The 23,230-nt window shown below is 42.7% G+C and overlaps 1 protein-coding gene across 1 annotated transcript in view; it reads left to right on the top strand.

Annotated features, from left to right (window-relative positions):
* The window catches only part of DCHS2 (dachsous cadherin-related 2), a 1,158,653-nt gene that overhangs the window by 272,446 nt on the left and 862,977 nt on the right, over positions 1–23,230 (top strand). The gene's annotated exons all lie outside the window — the stretch shown is intronic.

The raw sequence follows: 23,230 nt of genomic DNA, 5'->3' as shown, positions 1-23,230 counted from the left end.
TGAGTACAAAATGCTCACCACGTAGTATATCCCTCATTGTTGCAATCGAACCATATACTAATCACACTGGGGTACTGGATCCCCCACATATGCAAACCTCGAACACACCGATGTGTGTGTGGGAAATGCCCCTATTAGCAACTGTGACCGTACACTACAGGATGCGGATTCCCCTTTTGAAACACTGATGATGACAGCACTCTATAACTATAGTACCTGACTTAAAGTTCTCCAGTAATTCGTATAGTGCGCTCTGCTAATGCATCTTTCTCCAGTGTCATAATGTGGTTAGGTAGGGGTTTGAATCCTGCAAAGGGAATGTATGTGTGTTAGTATGAGTGGGGTTTGTGTGTGTGCATAATGCTGTGGAGGAAAAGTGCCTTTTGCCAACTGGGAGAACACACTACAGGGTGCACATCCCTCTTCCTAAACACAGATGATGTCAGCACCCTCTAAGTACAGCATTAGAAAAGATTGCTCCCACTAATGCAAATAGCACACTCTGCTAATGTGTCTGCCTCTAGTGTCATAACACAGCTAGGTAGGGGTTTGAATCTTGCAAATGGAAAGTATGTGTTTTACTGTGGGTGGGGTTGGTGTGTGTGCACAATGGTGGGGGTGGGATGTGTCTTTTGCCAAATGGGGCTATGCACTGCAGGGTGCACATTTCCCTTAACAAACAGTGATGTTGACAGCACCCTATACAAACAGAACAACAAAAGAGAAGGTGTTGGTACCAATGACGCATGTAAGGTAACACTTCAAGTAATGTCCACAAAACGAAGTAGGATAAACGAACACTCCTTTTACTCTATCCAAACAACATGGCAACAGACAACTGCCAGTACTCAGTATAGTGCTACATGCTACTGTAACACGCAGATGTACCAGAATATACCTAGATAGTGTTTTGAAGCCTGAATGTGGCAAGTGTGTGGATGTGGGATGTTTCTGTGTGTGCATTTCCGTATGGAAAACATGTTTGATGTGGCAATCAGGGTACCACAGTACCTGATGCACATTACACTTTTAAAGTAATGAGGTTGCCTGCACCCTGTGAGTACAGGTAGAGAGGAGGAAACTGGTAGTAATCCACATAGTGCCCTTTCAAATGTGTACCTGTCATGTATTGACAGCTACTCATGTAGGGTAATAAATAATGGGAATGGCAGGTGATTGTGTGCATGTGTGGGGGTAGCAGGGTGTGTGTAAATGCATGTGTGATGGAACAGATACATATAGCTGAATCTACATAACAGCACATGGTGCACATTCCCATAGTCAATGGTAGCATGTGATGGTGTGCAGCTGGTACACTTTGGTAAGTAGTATGGGTGCAGATAACAATTCAGGACATTCATACAGTCAGTGCAGCAGGAATGCTGGGATATACACACAATCATAGTGGAACAGTGAACAGTTACCAACATGTTACTACTTATACACATCTATGTAGTCACCCTGTGCATCAGCAATGTGTTTACCTTTACCTGCACTGATGTTGTAGTATGCAGGAGGTGGCACAGTGTCATCATATGCACAGGGTGTGGGTTAGGTATGCCCAAGCCAGCCACTGGTAACACCAATTGACATGTGTGTGTATGTGTGTTTGTGAGGGGCAGCAGTACAGGGTGGACCGGTGTTGGTGCAGTGTGTGTGTGTATGTGTTTGCCCTAGGTGGTAAATTTCTGCTTGTGTGTAAGCACGCACACAGTCCCACATAATGGCTGCCATGTACAGGGTTTTGTGGACAGCCACAGACTGCACCTGTCAGGTCATCCAGATCAGTGTCTGTGGGCACGGACACGGTACCTGTGGCTGGCAGGGGTGCTACGGACCGTATCCGGTACCAACCCAGACTGGGTACTGTCATCGGAAGCGGGGGTGTGTTGACTGGACACAGTTCCCTGTTGGGACTGTCCAGAGCCACGTGCATGTGGTCTCCTGGGGCGTCCTGATGACAGCACAGACCCAGCATTGCTGGGGCTGGTGCTGGCAACTTGAGGTGTGTGAGTGGGCCTGTTGTCGCCTGCGGCCACTGCCAGCTGGTGCTGTTGCTGGCATACGGCCACGTCGACGTCGCAAACGCACACCATCGCCCTGGCCCATGGACATCTTGAGTAGCATCTTACCCTCACCAAGAATGATGCCACAATATCAAGGCAGGATGATCCCTTCCAACAATTGACTGAGGTACTGGTGTCATTCACAGGTGAGCCAATGCCTGCCATCATGGGGTGATATTCTGTACAAGCTATGATCCTTTGCTAGGGACAGCTTGCACATGTCGCCCCTGGCCTTTTGGAGTTTGGCAGTGGCTCTTGCTACACCCATAGTGCCTTTATTAGGCAAGGCTCATAGGGCAAACCCACATCCATTCATATCACACAGGATGAGGAACTAAGAGTGATGCTACTCACCACCAGAGGTCTAGACCTCAGGATACACACACTCAAAACTCTACTTAGCATTATGGACATCGATATCTGTGCAGTAACAGGAACCAGTTTCAGGTTTACCAGGAGCACACCAGCAGTAACAAGTTATACGTGTTACCATTCTTGTCGGCCCCAACACTTGGACCAGACAACAAGGGAGGGGGAGTATCGATATTCATCGCAGATTCCCACACCTCCACATTGGTGGCAAAGAACCACATAGGTGTTAAGCCATTGAGTACAGAAGATGTAATTGGGGACCTGGGAACACACTTGATAGCAATCTGTCATTTGTCAACCACATGGCCAACATGGATTGAAAGACATGTTATATAGCCCAGGTAATCATGAAGGGATTCACATGTACGACAGGGGAGGTCATTGTGCCTCTTTACTCATCCATCATCAGGCCTATGATTGAGTACAATGCACCATTTGGGATGTACCTAACCAGACACCTACAGCAACTGATAAAGCACAACAGTACCTCATCAAGTGGATCAAAGGGCTCAAACAGATGCCATATGCTGCCCAGTTAAAGGAATTCCAGCTTGACTCAGTGGCATACTGCCTGTTCAGAGGCAATCTGTGCCTGCCATATACAGCCATGTCCAACCCAGACATGATGAACATGCTGCACCTCAGGAAATCAAAATGCCATACAGCCACACGCTCAGGAGACCTGAAACTCAGCACTGACATGAATAGGACATGATGGAGGGGCATATTCCTAACCCAGAGGCTCACTTCACTCTGTAATGAACTCACACTACAGGTTAGGCAGAGTCCCTCATTGACTCTCTTCCATAGGGATCTGGATGAGTGGATAGAGATCATAGTTGTACCCCAGGTATCACTTCTATGTCACTGTTAGACAGAGGCACAGTATACTAACCTCGGAAAAGGGCATAGCAGCATATATTTTAATTGGGTGGCGAGAGACAAACACATTCTACTAGGCTTACCAATGCCCTAGGGCAAATAGCCTAGTATGAACCTATGCACCTATGTGTACTGCTATAGTACTTCTGCCATATGTTGCATGTGTGTGTGTTGTGGGGGATGCACAGGTAATGGCCAGATATTTCTGCACAGGCAACACGTCTGAAACACTCTGGGTGTTCATCCCTACATACTATATGTGTGTTGCCATCCAACCCTGTGATGTGGACACACATTACTCAGCCTGGATATACATATCCCAACAACACCACAAGCACAGTACACTAACTTGCTGTGTATGCATGTAATTACACAGTTATTCACTGGTTGGGACTGTGATGCTATCCATGCAGCCCACTGGGCCAGTGTAAGCCACAACACACACTGCTGGCCCCTTTGCAAAAGCTTACCACAGACATCCCACATAGTGCATGTACTGTGCACACACATATCTAACCAAGACCATATGCACACCACTTATTTAACCTGTCCAGTAGACTACAGATACAGGCACATTGTATAACAATAGCAGGAGGCTACTGCAGCACAGGGCAGATTCACATGAAGGCAAGGCATCTGTGGTCAGCAGTGTTAAGATGCTTCACATTCACTAAATGCACAGATATTGGCAACATTGTTGCAGACAGTTTAGGTGCAGGTACCCCCCCCCATTCTCCTACACAAGTGGAATTAGTTATCACAGATGACTGTAACCTCCCTATCCTCTCACATGTCCAGGTGAGGGCCACCCTCAACATTGCAGGACACATAGCATCACTGTTACAAAATGATATCCCTGGATGTGTGCTACATTCACCCCTGGAGGACATGGCACCACATTACAGACTGATATTAATCCCTGGCCATACTACAGGATATGTACCTGAACATTGCCATACATACACAGTGGTCCCACACCAATGAGGAGGAACCTCTACTGACCCTGGGAACTACTGCATCATATGCACAACTGGCCTTGTGTTCTAAGCTATGGAAGTTTTAAGTATGGGCAACATGTACAGCAATATTACATTTATATATATTTCAGGACTATGTACACACAACCTATCTCATGGACATACCTATAGATAGTGAAGTATGATACATTTGGAGGTGTCACAGTATACACAGGATTAAGCTGCTACTTTGCATTACCTGTGTTTGTGGCAGCTGTTGCTGTGCCAGTGGTGCTGCTTGCTGCTTGCTGTTTGCTGCTGCTGCTGCTGCTGCTGGTTTTGCTGCTGGCTGTCCTTATATTTGTTTTATTTCTGTCTCTGTCTCTCTCTCTCTTTCTCTGTAGGTTTTGTGCAATGAATGTATTGCATGAGTGGAGTGTGGGTACTCGATGCTTTTGTAGGTATCTGCATAGGTCCATGTGATGGCCTCTGCACCAATTGTAAGGCAGCATTTGCTAATTGCATGCAGCCAGGTGTGTGCTGATTGCATGTCTCACTGTGATTTCAGGACACTGCTATAAAAGGGTATGTGAGATAGGCGTTGCCCTTTCAGATTGTAGGGCGTGGACCATGCTGGTATGCTGTTGACAGTGTTCTGTGAGTGTGAAGGTTAGTACATCTCCCATGCTTCATGCTGTGTTGTAGATTCAGGTTGCTGCATTTCTCTTGCCTGTTCCCTGTAGTGAGTGTGTATGCATACTGACACCTACAACTATATGTCATATGTATTGCTATATATATATATATATATATATATATATATATATATATATATATATATATAAATATCTGTGTACATATACATACTTTCATATATGTACATTAGCTGACATTATTGGGTACAAGCTAACAATTAGCAGGGCTGTTTCTGTTAACACTACACTAGTATGGGAATCCAGTAATTGGGACAGTAAAAGTCTGCCTGACATGCTTTGGGTAGTAGACATACTATATTGCCTTTATCTTCATTCCTACTATTACATGTTCCACTTATTTAGCACTATATTCCTGTATGAGAGTCATGGCTTACTGGTAGGTCATACAGACTAGTGTTACAATGGTCTTGTGGTAGGGCCTACTAGTATGCTTATATTTTGCATTTGACTTGAGTATAGGGCCTATCAATCACAGTGCTGAGGCCACCTTTAAGCAGTTAGAAGGGTTAGTAGGTCTCACAGGGGTCAGGCTGTGTTGCAGATTGTGGTTGCTGCATTTATGTTCACTGTTTCCTGTAGTGAGTGTGTATGGATACTGACACCTACGACTATATTTCATATGTATTAATATATATTTATATATATATGTATGTGTACATATACATACCTTCATATATGTACATGACCTTACTTTATTGTGTACAAGCTAACAAGTAGCAGGGCTGTTTCTGTTAACACTGAACTAGTATGTGAATCCAGTAATTTGGCCATTAAAACTCTACCTGACATGCTTTGGATAGTACACCTCCTATATTGCCTTTATATTGATTCCTACTATTACATGTTATATTTATTTTAGCACTGTGTTCTTGTATGGCAGTCATGGCTTAGTGGTAGGTCATACAGACTAATGTTACCAAGGTCCTGGGTTCGAGACTGGCAGTGGGAATTTATTTTTCTTTCCAAACTTTCAAAATGAGTACAGGACCTGTCAATCAAAGTGCCATAAAGGCACTTTTAAGCACTTAAAACCAGGTCTGTGCTCGTTTGCGCGGAGCTCACGCATGCGCACTGGCGGTGAGCTCCGCTAACACACGCGCACACCCGCGCTATTTTCTTTGAAAGAAAGAAAATGGGGTGACAGGAAAGTTAAGAAAAAGGGGTCACAAAGAGGGTAAGACAGTAGGGAAACAAGCATGGGATTTGCAGGAAGGATGTAGGTAAGGCCCATAGATGCCCATGTCTTTCGCAGCAACAGCTGTGTATTTCTATGTATTTTGGTGAGACATTTGAAACCTTCCACCCCTGAGAGAGGTGTCAGGACAACATTAATATTTGTTGTAGAGCCAATTGTAATTAACAGTTTAAATGTCCAGCGGACATGTGTGCAACATGGACAGCTATGTATGGGGTGTAATTTTTTTGTGGGACAGAGTGCCCTTTTTTTTTTTCAGGTGAGAGTGGTATGTCAGGTGAAGGAAGTCGGTATAGCTGGGGAGGTAGGTTGGGTAGGTTAACAGACAAGACAGACAGGGGCGGTGTATGACACAAGTGGGGGGGTTACACAATTGACGGGGACGGAGGTTGGGATATCCAAGACGCATGAGCCCACAGATGGCAACAGTGGAACTGATATCCCCACCCATAGGCAGTTGCCACTGTTCCTTCACAGCCCAGGACGGGACTGTGCTGGGGGCTGTGTAGGCGGGGCTACAAGCATGCCCGTAAGCTGTGCCACTTGAGCCTCAAGCTGGCGTAGGGGCCCAAGAACAGAGTCTTGGATCTCCCTTCGCACCACAGACCGGACACCTTGGAGGGTGAGTGGATGTACTCCTCCGGCCACGCTTGCAGAGGGGGGACGGGCCCCATCCCCTGCAGCGCTTCCACCCAAAGGTGGCACAGAGCCACCGGAGGAGGGTCCGGCCTGGGCACTAGTGCCAGGTGCAGTCGCCAGCTGAGGTGGGAGAGGTGGGTCCGCTGGGACCCGCCTTCCCAAACGTTCTAGGTTTGTGAGTAGTTATGTTAGTTTGGGTTAGTGGCATATTATTCCATTCAAATTAGTTGTAACAGCATGCATTGGTATTCCCATTAAACAAACACCCAGATATTCACACCATTGCACAACGGGCATATCAATATCACATGCATTATTTGAACAGGGATACACATTCAAACAACATGCAGGGTTGATTGATGGCAACAGGCCATCAGGTTTGCAGGTATGAACAGGGCACATGCACAAACAGACATGCATATATTTTTTAAACGGACAAATGTCCATGGTTAATGAAATGTTCACATACCAATATTTAGTGGGTGTTTTAATTTGCAATTATAGGATGGGGTGGAGAAAGAAAATGATGACACATTCATAACTTACACATTGATATACATTTGTAATAGGTACACAATTAACTTGAGTCTGATTTTTTAAAATGATTTTTATTTGGCTGTCATGCTAGACCTGTTACAAATACATCACTATCCTACTTATTTTTAATTTGATCAGATACATCATCCTGCTACACTTTCATGACAGGACAGGGGACAACTATGGCTGTTTAGTCTGTCAGATAATCATTCATTCTATCTGCAAATTGTTTACTGTTATCACCATATACAGATTTTGGCCTAGACATTCCAGATTCAGACACACTGAAATCAGTTTGGGATGTTAATTTGTACTTCCCACATGCATTTAGTTCTGTAGAAACACACTGAGGCTTATATATTCAGGGGTTATTACTACTTTATTTATTCATACATGACCCTTTCTGTCACTCTCACACATCCTGTAACTTCACAGTTCAGGTTGGTACTTCTAGGCTTTGTTCACATATTAGACCTGTGGTGATTCAAACACTTTCCAACAGCCTCACTTCTGTCATGATTCAGCATTTCAACAGGGATATATCTCACATGTGACTACCTCAGATTCTGAAGCTGTACTCTGGAGACTACTGCAGGTTATACTATATTTAATTAATGGTGGGACATCTGTATTACAGCACTATTTATTTCTATCAATTATATTTCCAGTTACACTTGCATACTGATGAACTTGTTGCAGCCATACCTGCAGACTTTCAATTCTTGCTTGCACATTATATTACTTTAATCAATACACTGCAGTGTTCTGATACATGCTACACTATAATATTTATTTACAAGTACTAGGTGGGGTTACTAACCTGCATGGTGGCGCAGCCGCGCCAGCCTATGGTCATGCGTCTCGCGGTTCGCAGAGTGGACACCTGCAGCTGTAATACAAAGGAAGTAATATTGGACTACACATCTCCATGGTATCAGCTCATTGAAATCCTTACATACATGAGTAAAATGTAACTTACTCAGTAGTGGGGCGTTGGGCATATCCCGGGCCTCCTGGATCCATTGGGTCAACTGGTCTTGCTTACGCCGCTTCAGGTCCGCATGGTGGTGACGGACCTGCTCACCAGTGCGTGGAATGCCAGTAGCACTGGTCAGATCATGAGCCAACCGGTCCCATGCCTCCGCCCTATATATACATTTCTAATTATTTTTATTATTGTGTTACTTCAAAATATATGCTCCATTTCATTCCATTTTACAAAAGGGTAAACTTTTACATTTGTACAATACTGTCAGGGGCCTTTTTAGTGCTTATTTACAAAAAAAAAAAAAAGGTTGTTGTGTGGGCACGAATCCTGCCTGCCTACTCTTAAGCTGGCAACTCTACCGCTAAGCTATTTCTTCTTGGCTTACTTTGCATATTTAGTTTTCATATCCTTCTCCACTGCCTGCTACCTGCAATTGCGCTAGTAGCACACCCACGCACACGAGCGCACACAGTAGCACACATTTACGGGGTTTAAAAAAATAAAACAGGTTTTGAATTTCATTTTATAACATCTGTTCACTTTATACACTGATGGTCTGTGGGGGCATGTGTTGTGTAGTGTATTTATTCACATTTACATGGCCTCTCTCGTGGCTGTTTACTTTCAGCCATTCTAGACTTCCGGGGGCGTGTCTGCTTGCAGGGCTTAGCCTACAGACACGCCCCCTACTGTCTTACACGGACCGTGTAAGAGTTACAGTGTGATTCAGCATGCCTCATGCACCGCATGCATATGCATGACATGCTGACATCACACCGTTTAACTGCAGCCTCCGTGTAAGAGTTATAACTCTTACACGGAGGCGTTGTGAATCTGGCCCAATGTGTTTAACTGTTGTAGGCTGCACAGTAAAATGCGATAGCCTTTTCTGATTGTTTGTAGTCGTTTAAAGCTGTTTAAGTGTATTTGTTACTGTTTTTGCCTTATATTTAAAAAAAAAAAAAAAATTCCTTGTTTCCCACCTTTCTAAGCTAGTATAGACCAGTTTTCAGACTAGTGCTGAATTCAGGGCTGTGATACTAGTTTCTGAGTTTCCCATACCTTACTTGGACAAAAGGAAGTTTCTTTGTTCACCTGTGAGAGAGGAGAGCTTTGAGCAACCTGTCTGTCCCTGGAGGAGTGGTTCCAGCCCAGAAGTTAGTAGTTTATTTGGCATTTTGGGCTAATTTCTATCTCTTTCATTTCTCTACTATAAAAAACATGTTTGCACGGTTTTGCGCACCGGGCAGTGCCGGTTAGCTACGGTTAAATTATTCCCGGCTCCACTAAGTCTCCTCCTCTCCTTAAACTAGTCTAACTCTCAACCTAAGCACTCAAAAAGCATCTTACAGCCCAGCACTTGCACAGACCTAATAGCAAGCACCATTATACCCTGACACTGATTGCCCAGCTCTTTATTCACCCCTCACCAACCAAGCAACTAAGCAGCTCACCCTACTATTCAAGCATGATCATAGGGCAACTTCAGGTGCACGCTCCAGTCCAGCTGGTGAATCTGGGAATCCTGAGGCAATGTTGCAACTGCCTCATGTACACAGACAATCCTCTCCTCCTACCACAAAACACTAACATATGCAAGAGATGCAATTATACAGCCAAATTGGAAGCTAAGCTGTCTCCACCCAAGACTGGAACAGACAGTCAAGAGGAGAAGGTTAACACTTGCACCACATCTCCAGCCGCCCACAGACCTACTAAAACAGCACTGGCAAAAAATACACATAAATACACAAAATCATACTTGGAGGCTCTAAATAAAAACCTTCAAAAGCATCAGCGACCTCCAAAGCAGACACCCAAACATGCACTTCCCATCACAAACCAGGCAACACATAAAACACAAAATCAGTGTGCCGCACAATCACAGCCCTTAAGGCAAAATAACATACCTAATACACTAGTAATAGGTGACTATAGTCAGGCACACTAATGTCCCACTCACTAGGCTGGACAAGCAGAAGGTTATTGTTAGCTGCCTCTCGGGAGCCAGAATCCGCAACATAACACAAGCACTCAGGTTACTCCAGAACAAGTACAAATATGACTCTGTCATTGTTCATGTTGGTGTGAATGACCTGAGACATACCTGCCTAGACTACATGAAAAGAGACATGGAAGAGCTCTCTGAACATGTAGCCCAGGCTGGTATGACCCTGAACCTGAGTAGCATCCTGCTCTCACCAAGAATGATACCTCAGTATAAAGAAAAAAATGATCAATTTCAACAATTGGCTAAGCTTCTGGTGTCATTCAAAGAGGATCCAGTGACTGTCAGCCTGGGACGACATGCTCGAAAAGCTGCGTTGCTTCACAAGAGGTGGCTTGCATCTGTCACCCCTAGGCTTTCAAATACTGGCCAAGGCTCTTGCTGCCCCCATAGTGCCTTTTTTAAGCAAAGCTCAAAAGTCAAACCCACCTCCGTAAACAGCACAATTAACAAAAAACTGAGGGTTATGCTACTCAATGCCAGGAGTTTTACTCTCAAAATGCATGCACTCGAAGCACTCCTCAGTATGGAGAACGTCGACATCTGTGCAGTGACTGAGCACCCCAGCACTACCAGGCTACAACTCATACCACACGTTTCAGCCACAGAACATGGACCGAAACACAAAAGTAGGGGATGTATCCATATTCATCAAGGATACCTACACCTCCAGGTTAGTGGCACAGCATGATACCTCTGAGATCATCGATGTGCAACTAACATCAGGCAAATCTGCAATGCAAATTGTGGCCTGCTACAGATCACCCTCAATGACCCAGGATCACCACTCCACTTTTCTGGAGACACTGGAAAACATGAAGGTCCAACCAAACACCCTGATATTGGGTGATTTCAATTTCCCTACCATTCACTGGGAAAACTACTCGAGTACAAATTCCCAGGCCCAGCGCTTCCTGGAATTCATCAACTCAAATGCCCTGGATCAGCTGATAAACTCTCCTACCAGAGGTGAAAACATATTGGACCTGGTCATCACCAACATGGACAACAGGTGTTCCACACTGGAGATCAACCCGTCACTGGATAGATCACTGGATAGATCAGACCATAAACTAATCACTCTGGATGTCCACACCCCACCACCACCCCCAACTAAGGAAACCACAGTAAAAAACTTTTCTAAAGCAAACTTCACCTTACTTAAGACAGAAGTGGTAAGTTTCACAGCCCCCATGCTAAAGGATAACACTGCCCAAGATGCAGAAACCTTTACAAATGCACTCTATGAGCACCTACAAGGATGCATGGATCATGCCATCCCTAGCAAAACCAAGACTTACTCCTCTAATAGAAGGAAACCAGTTTGGTGGACTCCTGCAATAAACACGGTATACAATAGAAGGAGGAAACTAGTTCAGAAAAAAAGCAAATCCCAAGAAGGAAAGACATCCCTGATCAGTATCAGTAAGAAACTCGAAAGGAAAATTGCTAAGGATTCAAAAGATAACCACAAAGCCTTCTTTAGCTATGTTAAGAATCTAAGTGGCAACTTGCAGATATGCACTGAACTAGTGCAAAATAGCACAAAATATACTGAACCTACTGATATTGCCAACATCCTGGCAGATAGATTCAGTGCAAACTTCACCCCACTCTCACCTCCAAAAGGGCCCACAACAATAACGGAAAAGTGTAGTGTCCCAAAAATCAGAAATGCACAGGTGAAAACAGCTCTTTCAAAAGCCAAAAACACAGCGTCAGTGGGACCAGATGGTGTCCCAGGCTGCGTCTTGCACGAACTACAGAATGAACTAACCCCCCACCTAAACACACTGTTCAACCTCAGTCTCTCCACAGGCTACGTGCCCATAGAATGGCGCATAGCAACGGTTATTCCTCTCCAAAAAGGAGGGGCCACAACTGACCTTGGTAACTATCGCTCCATAAAGCCTGATTAGCATGGTCTGCACGGCTGTGGAGCGCATCATCATGGAATTCATTAACAAAGACATTGGGAACCTCCAAACACTTGACCCAACCCAGTTCAGCTTTGTTAAGGGCAGATCATGCCTACTAAACCTGGTTGACTTCTTCAAGACAGTCACCAAGGCCATAGACGAGGGAAGGGTGTTTCACACAGCGTACCTTGACCTCGCCAAGACACCATTCCCCACTCAGGTATTACAGAAAAACTCACCAGCCTGAACATAAACCCCTACATCACAAGATGGATTGCCAACTGGCTTATGGACAGAACTCACATGATAAGAATAGCGGGCTCCACGTCCGACTCTAAACCAGTCACAAGTGGTGTCCCACGAGGCTCGGTCCTGGGACCCCTATTGTTCGACATATACTTCTCAGAAGTACAGGCAAACACAGGAGGACTATGGCTAACCAAGTTCACTGCTGACTGCAAACTGGGAGCCATAATTGACTCTCCTGCTGACGCGGACATCCTGCAAAAGGGCCTTACTGAGACGGACAGCTGGTGTCAAAGTCATGGCCTCAAGCTAAATGCCAAAAAATGCATAGTCATCCCATTTGGGAAAAACAAAACACCCATGAATTACCACATAGGTGGCAGTCCCCTTAATACAGAAGAGGTAATAAGAGATATAGGGACCCAGGTAGATAGTAATCTCTCCTTTGACAATCACATTGCCAAAGTAGTTAGGAAATTCTTCTATGTGGCCCACCTAATTACTAAAGGGTTCACATCTAGAAATAAAGAGTTTATAGTGCCCCTCTACTCGTCACTCATTAGACCCATCATAGAGTACAGTGCCCCATTTGGGATGTACCTCACAAGACACTTCCAACAGCTGGAAAGGCCACAAAAGTACCTCACCAAGAGGATTACTGGTCTCAAACATATGTCCTATGCAGCCCGACTGAAAAAACTCTGGCTGCACTCAGTGGCATATCGCTTACTCAGAGGTGATCTCTGCCTGACTTACAAATCCATGTCCAACTCAGAATTGATGGACATGCTCCACCTAAAGAAATCCAAGTCACTGCGAACCACGTGCTCTAGTGAGCTAAAACCTCACCACAACAATAAATAGAACATGCTGGAGGGATAGATTCCTGTCACAGAGACTCCCCATGCTTTGGAACAAAATTCCAAATTACATCAGGCAGAGCCCCTCACTAACACTCTTCAAGAGAAACCTTGACTAGTGGATGGGTAACATAAAATACACCCCTGGGATCACTTCATTGGCTCTGCTTGACAGAGGATCAGTTAATTAATCAATGGGGCGGTGAAAGCCGACACACTCTGGCTAGGCTTATAAATGTCCTCGGGCAGATAGCCTAGTACCTGCCTGTGAACCTATGAAGCACTCCATGTGCAGAAATTAAATATACCAGTGAGCTTTTCTGGATTGTGAAGCATGCCATGTGCAGAAATTGAAGATGCCAATGAGCTTTTCTGGATTGTGAAACACACCTCCACATCCACTTCAGCAAGCCTTCATTGATATCCATACCTGAAATATAAATCATAGTTTCTGTTCAGTAAAATGGATTAATACCTTTAAACATGTCTTAAGTACTGTCATTCATGTTGCCTCACTGACAGTACATTCTAAAGAAACATAAATTTCTGTGAAATGTGATTGTCTGGATTCCGAAGCATGCAATATACAGAAATCAAAGATGCCAATGAAATTACCTGGATTGTGAAGCATGTCATGTGCAGAAATTGAAGATGCCAATGAGCTTGCCTGGACTTTGAAGCATGCCATATGCAGAAATTGAAGATGCCATTGAGCTTGTCTGGATTGTGAAGCATGCCGTGATCAGAAGTCAAAGATGCCAATGAGCTTGTTGCATTTTGAAGCAGAAACATTCCATGTGCAGAAATCAAAAATACCAATGAAGTTGTCTGCCCTGTGAAGCACATCATGTGCTAAAATCAAAGATGCTAATGAGCTAGTCTGCATTTTGTAGAAAAAAAAAAAGACGGGTTATGTGCAGAAATTGAAGTTGCCAATGAACTTGTCTGGATTCTGAGGAAACATCCCATCTGCAGAAATTGAAGGTGCCAATGAGCTTGTCTGCATTCTGAAGAAACATCCTATGTGCAGAAGTTGAAGATGTCAGTGAGCTTGCCTAGATTGTGAAGCATGCTATGTGCAGAGATCAAACACGCCACTGAGCTTGTTGGGATTCTGAAGCATGCCATTTGCAGAAAGTGAATATGCCAATGAGCTTGTCTGGATTCTGAAGCATGCCAAAAAAAAAAAACAGTATAATACATTATAAAAAATAAAAAAAATGAATATTTATTTATTTTTAATTTTATTGTCATTGTTGTCATAATCAGTATGTAGAGTATGTATGTAGGAGGCTATACTATTCATATATACTTATACATTTATACATTTTATTTTTTTTTTATTAAATTCATTTGTTTCATTTGTTAATCAAATTGACAGGTACATGCAACTTTAATGATGATACCTTTGGTTTTTGCACCAAAAAAAAAGTTTTATTAAAATGGCGTATTTAAAAATGTATTAGTTCTGATGAAGCCTATATATAATATGGGTGGCGCTAACTAACTTTGGATATATTTTTTTTTTTCTGAGTTGTTGTTTCAATAATGGTCTGGCTGGCAGCTCTACTGTGTTCCCTCCTTTTGTTGCTTGAGAAGATAGCACAGTGGATTATTTTTATTTTTATTGGGTTTGTTTTTTCCTCGCAATGTTTGGATTCCAAAAATTGAATATGCCAATGAGCTTGTTTGGATTCTGAAGCACGCCATGTGCAGAAATCATAGATGCCAATGAGCCTGTCTGAATTGTGAAGCATGCCATGTCCAGAAATTGAAGATGCCAATGAGCCTATCTGTATTCTGAAGCATGACATGGGAAGAAATCAAAGATACCAATGAGCTTTTTTGGATTCTGAAGCACTCCATGTGCAGAAATCAAATGTACCAATGAGCTTGTCTGGATTGTGAAGCATGCCATTTGCAGAAACTGAAGATGCCAGTGAGCTTTTCTGGATTGTGAAACACACCTCCACATCCACTTCAGCAAGCCTTCACTGAAATCCATACCTGCAATATAAATCATAGTTTCTGTTCAGTAAAATGGATTAATACCTTTAAAACATGTCTTAAGTACTGTCATTCATGTTGCCTCACTGATATTGCATTCTAAAGAAACGTACAGTTCTGTGAAATGTGTATGTGTTTCAAGAGCAGAGGCTAAGCTCAGCAGTAGCAACCCATTTTTTGGCATACACACCAGTAGTACACATGACAGGGTTCTGAAGAGTATAAAGTAATGCCAGTCTAACCTCTCCTGAAAACACCATAATATAAAACCATATACATTACATAGTCTGACTTCCAACTAACTGCAATATTTAATATATAATCACGACAATGGAAAGCCCATAACAAAATACCTAGGGCTATTAGTGTCATCAAGTTAAATACTCTTTTCTTAGTCTTTATTTATTGTATCTCCTTATTTAGTTAGTTTGTTTACTAGGGACTATTTTAGTGTTGCAGTTCCAGCATTAGATACCCACCAAGAAATCAGATAAACTCTACTTAATATTTTTTAAAAATTGGAAGTTTACTAAAATAATAGAAATTACACTAATACTCAAATGTCTCTAACCGTCTATAACAACCTTAATTAAATTATTGTACTTGCAAACAAATGTATACCCTAAAACACCACAAATTTAATTTCAGAGAAAAAAAATGATTAAACTAAACAATTCACAGAGACTTCCTCTTCTGTGGAACAGTCTTCCACTCCCCATAAAGCAAAGTGTGTCTCTTACTCCATTCAAACCTAATTTGGACACATAAATGAGTAACTACAAATTCACATCCTGGTTTAGGAACCTTGTCCCTTCTGGATAGGGAAAACATGTACATCTCCCAGCCTATCATTGTTATGTTCATCTCCGGGTTATTTGTACACAAAAATAGAAGGGCTAAACCCTACTCATGAGAATGGAAGGCTTGGCTTTTTAAGATCTTTACATGTCCTAGTAAAGCCGTATGATGAACCTATGTTAGCAAATATCAGAAGAATTTAAACATTTGTAGTTTTGATGATTGAAACTTTTTTTGTGATGAATTTTGCTTATATTCCAACAGTTTAGTGTGGTTTGACATCACTGTTGCTGTACCATCAACACTACAATTTAAATAATAGAAACTATAGTTTAACATCCTCTGCATCTTCAACATGGGGAGGATTACATAACCTGTCATAATCTTGAACAAATGGGCAAAATGAAGAACACTAGCTAACAGCAAAATAGGAAGCTCTTCCACCTCACTGCACAGCAAATACTAAAATGATACTCAGCCTTCTCCCTGTGCTTGCCAGAATTGTAACTTGGTTGCAACATAGCATTTTCCTTATATTATTTTCATAGCACTCAACCTCTTAACCTCCAGAACCAGGGACAAATCCAGAAATAATCTGGAACACTTTTAAAATGTTAGCACGATTAAGATGAGATTTACATGTTTCCTCAACTTGAGAAGTGTGGAGAATGTGACTCAGGGATGTCCATACCTCTCAACCTGGAAACATCAAAAATCTGGCCGAGGCCCATGAAAAATAGGTACAAATCTGTATGCTGATTAACATCTAATTTGCATACATACGTACGTAACCCCACCCACTCCAATGGAATTGTGAGATATCAACTTTCAAATGCAAACTGAAGAACAGGCAACCAAAATATGGCACCAAAGTCCACCTGCATGCAGCCATTCCAATGTCCCATTACCTGGCTATTTTGCCCCATTTACCACAAACACTAATGTGTGCATACTACTTTACTTCTACAATGATTATTTAGATTTTATTTTTATAGCACAAGAATGCACAAACACTAATAGACATCTGGTAAACAAAGCAATACTGCCTCACAATGAAAATAGACTCGGCATTAAAACTTCTCTGCCCTGAAGCTCACATTTATTGAAACAGCAGACAGAGCACAATTTAAATTTATCGTTTAAGCATTTTTTCCAGTAGACTGTACTGTAGGCAATGAAACAAAATGCATGGACCAATAATGACAAAACTGCCCAATTCAGAACATTTCTATCATAAAAGTCTACTCAAACTTCTATAATCCACCAGTATCAGTGAATATGCACAATCTCTGCAGAAGTAAAAGTCATCTAAATAATTCCACATTAAAGAGACCTGTAACTAATGAAGTTTCTGCTAGCAAACAACCTTATATATTTCATTGTTTCATCTACAAATAAAGTGTATGTTGCCCTTGAGGAATAAATCGCCTGTGTTATATTTAAAAAAATGATAGGCTAGTAATACTGCAGTAAGAAATGGAGGCCCAAAAACTAGGGACACATTTTAAACATTGCTTGTATAATCTTGGAAAATTGCTAAAATAAGAGGTTTTCTGTTCCTATGCCTTTTCTGGAAGATAGGAAGACTGAAACTTAAATGGTCATCATTATTCAGTGAATTCAGTTCTCACTGATTTGCTAGAAAACCACAAATTTTAAGAGGAACAGACCAAGTGAATCACAAGGAATCACAAGCACTCTGCAAATGATTTACACACACCTGCTAAAGCAACTCTGAAAATGATTTACACACACCTGCTAAAGCACCTCTGAAATAATTTACACACACTTGCTAATGCACCTCTGCAAATGATTTACACACACCTGTTAATGCACTTCTGCAAATGATTTTCACACACCTGCTAAAGCAGTCTGCAAATAATGAAATCATAGTTCTGCAAATAACGAGCACTCAGCAAATAATTGTGCTAAATAACGAGCACTCTGCAAATAATGAGGGAATCGCTCTGCCAAAAAATGAGCACACACTCTACTTAAATCATAGTTCTGCAAATGAGGGAATCACAGTGCTAACATAGATAAACGGTGCGTACTGGCTGTAGCAACACTCTACTTATATCATGTACAGATACACAGTTCTGCAAATAACGTGGGAGAAAGGAATCTGCTTAAGAATCTGCTTACAAAGATAAACAGAGTGGACTGGCAGTAGCAAAACTCTACTTAAATCACAGATACACAGTTCTGCAAATATCTGCTTAGATAAAATCATAGTTCTACAAGTAATAAGCACTCTGCAACTAGCTGTGCTAAATAACGAGCACTCTGCAAATAACAAGGAAATCACTCTGCTAAATAACGAGCACACACTCTACTTAAATCATAGTTCTGCAACTCTGCAAATAAGGAGGGAATCACTCTACTTACATAGATACATGGAGCGGACTGGCAGTAGCAACACTCCACTTAAATCACGTACAAAAACACAGTTCACTATTTAACATGGGAATCTGCTTACAAAGATAAACGGAGTGGACTGGCAATAAATCACGGATACACAGTTCTACAAATATCTGCTGGCTTACACAGATACATGGAGCAGACTGGCAGCAATAAGTAGAGTAAAAGTTACTTGCCCCCTATTGCTGATAGGTTTTTGCCATTAGTGTCTACTGCCATTATTTGCTGTTAGTGTCTGCTTCTAAAGTGCACTGAATAATAGATTCACAGTTCAAAGTTCTGCAAACCACTCATGCTGCTTAAATCGCTGAATAATAATGGATACAAATAACAAGGGAATTGCTCTACTTAAATAGATAAATGGAGCAGACTGGCAGTAATAACCAATAATTACAGTAAAATGTGCCCCCAAGCACTGAATAAAATTAACGATAAGAAACAACACATACACAGTTCTGCTGCACCGATGAACCATCTGGACTTCTTAAGCCTTAAATGGATTTCTTGCCGTACACATACAGTTCTTCTTATATTTTCATTATAGGCTGGGACCCAAGTGTGCGTTCGTATCAGATAGCATAGCATACAGTTTTTTTTTTTTTACCCGAAGCTGGATGCTGAGTCCATTTCTCATCCTCCTGATGTAAGCGGACATTGCAAAACTTTTAAATTGTTCTGTATTCCCTCCAAAACAGTTCAAGATAACAGTCCAATGGAGCTGATGTCATTCACACACGCCTTGTAGGCTGGTGATGTGTGGTGACGTCAGCCATAAATTTAAAGTTGTACCAAAAATAAATAAATAAATAAATAAATAAATAAATAAATCATCCAAAAAAATCAGGAATTAAAGGGGCCACTCAGGGATTCATGGCACCTCATTATTTTGCCCTCAAAACTGGTAAATGCAGAGGAATTTGGCAGGGTCGAGAGGTCTGAGGGTGTCCCTGGAATAGTTGAGAGGTATGAAGGAGAAAAAAATACATAGCAGTTAAAATCTAAAAATGTGAGAATAGTTTGTTTTAACACACACACACACACACACACACACACACACACACACACACACACACACACACACACACACACACACACACACACACACACACACAGCTCAGTCTTGAGAAAAACAACTGAATTTGCAGAATCCAGTGGCTGAGGCAGGTGGCCAGCCCCCCCTCCTCCCCAAAGCAGCTTCAAGTCAGCATAAAGCAATACGGATAAGAGCAGGCTAGCAGCATGATGAAACCACATGATACACAACAGCAACAACAAAAAGCAAAACAATTAAAGGAAGTACAGTCATAGCCAACCTTCCATCATCACAATCTGGAACACTGTGCTACCTCTCATAATGGGAAGCATTTACTAAAAGCTATGTGCATGTGTAATATGCCATAACTTTTGACATATCAGTACAAAAAAGTAGAACAAATGCAGTAGGGGCAGAATAGCTTCAGACTTCTTCTTCTTTCAGCTGCTCCCGTGGGGTCACCACAGCAGATCAACGGTTTCCATTTCTTCCTGTCCTGTGCATCTTGCTCTGTCACATCAACCACCTGCATGTCCTCTCTCACCACATCCATAAACCTTATCTTAGGCCTTCCTCTTTTCCTGTTACCTGGCAGCTTCATCCTTTGCATCTTTTTTCCCAATATACTCAGCATCCTTCCTCAGCACATGTCCAAACCAATGTAATCTTGCCTCTTTGGCTTTGTCTCCAAACCTTCCAACCTGGGCTGACCCTCTAATATACTTATTCCTAATCCTGTCCATCTTTGTCACATCTAGTACAAATCTTAACATCTTCAACTCTGCCACATCAAGCTCTGATTCCTGCCTTTTTGTCAATACTACCGTCTCCAACCCATATAACATAGCTGGTCTTACTACCCCTCTTGTAGACCTTCCCTTTCACTCTTACTGGTACTCGTCTGTCACAAATCACTCCTGACACTCTTCTCTACCCACTCCATCCTGCCTGTACTCTCTTCTTCACCTCTCTTCCACACTCACCATTACTCTGAACTGTTGATCCCAAGTATTTAAACTCATCCACCTTCATCACCTCTACTCCCTGCATCCTCACCATTCCTCTATCCTCCCTCTCATTCACACACATATATTCTGTCTTAGTCCTGCTGACCTTCATTCCTCTTCTCTCTAGAGCATATCTCCACCTCTCCAGGGTCTCCTCCACCTGTTCCCTACTCTCACTACAGATCACAATGTCATCTGCAAACATCATAGTCCACAGGGACTCCTGTCTGATCTCGTCTGTCAACCTGTCCATCACCATTGCAAATAAGAGAGGGCTCAGAGCTGATCATTGATGTAATCCCACCTCCACCTTAAACGCATCCGTCACTCCCACCGCAGACCTCACCACTGTCACACTACCCTATTACATATCCTGTACCTCTCTTACATACTTCTTTGACACTCCCAACGTCCTCATACAATACCACAACTCCTCTCTAGGTACCCTGTCATATGCTTTCTCTAAATCTACAAAGACACAATGCAACTCCTTCTGACCTTCTCTGTACTTCTCCATCAACACTCTCAGAGCAAACATCGCATCTGTAGTGCTCTTTCCTGAATTGAAACAATACTGCTGATCAGTAATCATCACCTCCCTTCTTAACCTAGCTTCCACTACTCTTTCCCATAACTTCATGCTGTGACTGATCAATTTAATCCCTCTGTAGTTACTACAGCTCTGCACATCACCCGTATTATTAAATATCGGTACCAAAACACTTTTTCTCCATTCCTCAGGCATCCTCTTACTTTCCAAGATTTCATTAAACAGTCTAGTTAAAACCTCCACTGTCATTTCACCTAAACACCTCCATGCTTCCACAGGTATGTCATCTGGACCAATAGCCTTTCCGTTCTTCATCCTCTTCATAGCTACCCTTACTTCCTCCTTGCTAATCCATTGTACTTCATGATTCACTATCCGCACATCATCCAACCTTCTCTCCCTCTCATTCTCTTCATTCATCAGCCCCTCAAAGTACTCTTTCCATCTGCTCAACACACTCTCCTCACTTGTGAGTACATTTCCTCATTATCCCTTATCACCCTTACCTGCTGCACATCTTTACTAGTTCGGTCCTTTTGTCTAGCCAATCGGCACAGGTCCTTTTCTCCCTCCTTAGTGTCCAACCTTTTATACAACTCTTCATACGCCTTATCCTTAGCCTTCGCCACCTCTCTGTTTGCCATGCACCTCATCTCCTTATACTCTTGTCTACTTTCGTCATCTCTCTGACAATCCTACTTCTTCTTCGCCAACCTCTTTCTCTGCATACTCTCCTGTACTTCTTCATTCCACCACCAGGTCTCCTTGTCCTCCTTCCTCTTTCCAGATGTCACACCAAGCACCTTTCTAGCCATCTCTCTTACTAGCTCTGCTGTAGTTACTCAGCTATTCGGTAACTCTTCACTTACACCCAGTTCCTGTCTTAACTCTTCCCTGAACATCACCTCACAATTACCCTTTTTCAATTTCCACCATTTGATCCTTGGTGCTGCCCTCACACTCATCCTCCTATTCTTGATCACCAATGTCATCCTACAAACCACCATCCTATGCTGCCTAACTGCACTTTCCCCTGCCACCACTTTACAGTCTCCAATCTCCTTCAGACTGGCCCTTCTACATAAGATATAATCCACCTGTGTTATCTTCCTTCCTCCACTCTTGTATGTCACCCTATGCTCCTCCCTGTTGTTAAAATATGTATTCATCACAGCCATGTCCATCCTTTTCACAAAATCCACTACCATCTGACCTTCTGCATTCCTTTGCTTAACATCATACCTACCCATCACTTCCTCATCCCCTCTGTTCCCTTCACCAACATGCCCATTGAAATCTGCTCCAGTCACCAGTCTCTCACCCTTGGGTACAGTCATCACCACTTCATCCAACTCACTCCAAAATTTTTCTTTCTCATCCATCGCACACCCATCTTATGGAGCATATGCACTAACAACATTCATCATTACACCATCAATTTCCAGCTTCATAAACATCACTCTATCCGACACTCTTTTCACCTCCAAAACACTCTTAGCATACTGTTCCTTCAGGATAATGCCTACGCCATTTCTCCTCCCATCCATACCATGCTAAAACAATTTGAAACCGCCTCCGATACACATAGCCTTGCTCCCCTTCCATCTGGTCTCTTGCACACACAGTATACCAACCTTCCTTTGGTCCATCATATCAGCTAGCTCTCTCCCTATACCAGTCATACTGCCAACATTCAAAGTTCTGACCTTCACTATCACAGTCCTAGCCTTTACCTGCCTTTGGGCATGCCTTCCCCCTCTTCTCCTCCTTCGGCCAACAGTAGCCCAATTTCCGCCAGCATGCTGTTGGCCAACAGTACTGGTGGCGGTCGTTGTTAACCCGGGCCTCGACTGATTCAGTATGTATATCTGTACTGTTGTCTGCATGTATGATTTGGCAAAAATTTATGCTGGATGCCCTTCCTGATGCAACCCTCCCCATTTATCCGGGCTTGGGACCGGCACAAAGAAATACATTGGCTTGTGCATCCCCAGTGGCTGATGAATGGCTAGTGAATAGCTTCAGACTTA

Source organism: Protopterus annectens, chromosome 2.part1, assembly GCF_019279795.1.
Source record: "Protopterus annectens isolate FY-2018-M chromosome 2.part1, PAN1.0, whole genome shotgun sequence".
Classification (NCBI taxonomy): domain Eukaryota; kingdom Metazoa; phylum Chordata; order Ceratodontiformes; family Protopteridae; genus Protopterus; species Protopterus annectens.
Note: the sequence above shows the minus strand (reverse complement) of the source record. Positions and strands in the feature narration are given on the sequence as shown.